The sequence below is a fragment of the Centroberyx gerrardi genome, chromosome 12 (assembly GCF_048128805.1).
Source record: "Centroberyx gerrardi isolate f3 chromosome 12, fCenGer3.hap1.cur.20231027, whole genome shotgun sequence".
In the NCBI taxonomy this organism is placed as follows: Eukaryota; Metazoa; Chordata; class Actinopteri; order Beryciformes; family Berycidae; genus Centroberyx; species Centroberyx gerrardi.
Window position 1 is genome coordinate 31839768 of NC_136008.1, and position 2500 is coordinate 31842267.

Consider the following 2500-nt stretch of genomic DNA (forward strand, 5'->3'; position numbering starts at 1 on the left):
ATCTCCAGGCGGCTCTCCACCTCCCTTTTACCCGATTTAAAGCCCCTGCTTCGGCCACACACACCTGGGAGCGGCCCCCTATCTCCAGGCGGCTCTCCACCTCCCTTTTACCCGATTTAAAGCCCCTGCTTCGGCCACACACACCTGGGAGCGGGCCCCTATCTCCAGGCGGCTCTCCACTTCACTTTTAACCCAATTTAGAGCCCCTGCTTCGGCCACACACACCTGGGAGCGGGCCCCTATCTCCAGGCGGCTCTCCACCTCCCTTTTACCCGATGTAAAGCCCCTGCTTCGGCCACACACACCTGGGAGCGGGCCCCTATCTCCAGGCGGCTCTCCACCTCCCTTTTACCCGATTTAAAGCCCCTGCTTCGGCCACACACACCTGGGAGCGGCCCCCTATCTCCAGGCGGCTCTCCACCTCCCTTTTACCCGATTTAAAGCCCCTGCTTCGGCCACACACACCTGGGAGCGGGCCCCTATCTCCAGGCGGCTCTCCACTTCACTTTTAACCCAATTTAGAGCCCCTGCTTCGGCCACACACACCTGGGAGCGGGCCCCTATCTCCAGGCGGCTCTCCACCTCCCTTTTACCCGATTTAAAGCCCCTGCTTCGGCCACACACACCTGGGAGCGGGCCCCTATCTCCAGGCGGCTCTCCACCTCCCTTTTACCCGATTTAAAGCCCCTGCTTCGGCCACACACACCTGGGAGCGGCCCCCTATCTCCAGGCGGCTCTCCACCTCCCTTTTACCCGATTTAAAGCCCCTGCTTCGGCCACACACACCTGGGAGCGGGCCCCTATCTCCAGGCGGCTCTCCACCTCCCTTTTACCCGATTTAAAGCCCCTGCTTCGGCCACACACACCTGGGAGCGGGCCCCTATCTCCAGGCGGCTCTCCACTTCACTTTTAACCCAATTTAGAGCCCCTGCTTCGGCCACACACACCTGGGAGCGGGCCCCTATCTCCAGGCGGCTCTCCACCTCCCTTTTACCCGATTTAAAGCCCCTGCTTCGGCCACACACACCTGGGAGCGGGCCCCTATCTCCAGGCGGCTCTCCACCTCCCTTTTACCCGATTTAAAGCCCCTGCTTCGGCCACACACACCTGGGAGCGGCCCCCTATCTCCAGTCGGCTCTCCACCTCCCTTTTACCCGATTTAAAGCCCCTGCTTCGGCCACACACACCGGGGAGCGGCCCTCTATCTCCAGGCGGCTCTCCACCTCCCTTTTACCCAATTTAGAGCACCTGCTTCGGCCACACACACCTGCTATCGGCCCCCTACCTCCAGGGGGCCCTCCACCTCACTTTTACCCCAATTTGGAGCCCCTGCCTCGGCCACCCACACACCTGTTAGCTGCCCCCTATCTCCGGCCCCTAACCTCCACCATCCAGGAACCCCAGCACCAGCCGAACCTGCAGACCCACTCTTAAGCACCCCTCCCCGGATACAAGCAGACTACCATCCGCCCAAACTTTCCTGCTCCTGGTATACCAACTCAAACTTTGGTGCCCCTGGTGTACCAACTTAATCTTTGGTGCCCCTGGTACTCCAACTTAAACTTTGTGCTCCTGGTACTCCGCCTGTTTTCGCCCCACAGCCTAAGTGCCGCAGCACTTTGTCTTTTTTTTAAACAAAATATTTCTTTCTGCTCCTGGTACTCCCTGGAGCTCCAGGGAGGTAGGGGGGCGCCCTGGAAGCCCTGCCCGAGGCTGTGCGCCTCTTCCCGGGCAGGATTTTCACCCCGAGCCCCTGGTGGCGGTTGGACTTTAACCTTTTTTTTTTCTATTTGGATTTGCTCCTGGTACTCCCTGGAGCTCCAGGGAGGTAGGGGGGCGCCCTGGAAGCCCTGCCCGAGGCTGTGCGCCTCTTCCCGGGCAGGATTTTCACACCGAGCTCCTGGTGGCGGTTGGACTTTAACTTTTTTTTTTCTATTTGGATTTGCTCCTGGTACTCCCTGGAGCTCCAGGGAGGTAGGGGGGCGCCCTGGAAGCCCTGCCCGAGGCTGTGCGCCTCTTCCCGGGCAGGATTTTCACCCCGAGCCCCTGGTGGCAGTTGGACTTTAACTTTTTTTTTTCTATTTGGATTTGCTCCTGGTACTCCCTGGAGCTCCAGGGATGGTAGGGGGGCGCCCTGCCCGAGGCTGTGCGCCTCTTCCCGGGCAGGATTTTCACCCCGAGCCCCTGGTGGCGGTTGGACTTTAACTTTTTTTTTTCTATTTGGATTTGCTCCTGGTACTCCCTGGAGCTCCAGGGATGGTAGGGGGGCGCCCTGCCCGAGGCTGTGCGCCCCTTCCCGGGCAGGGCTTTCACCCCGAGCCCCTGGTGGCGGTTGGACTTTAACTTTTTTTTTTCTATTTGGATTTGCTCCTGGTACTCCCTGGAGCTCCAGGGATGGTAGGGGGGCGCCCTGCCCGAGGCTGTGCGCCCCTTCCCGGGCAGGGCTTTCACCCCGAGCCCCTGGTGGCGGTTGGACTTTAACTTTTTTTTTTCTATTTGG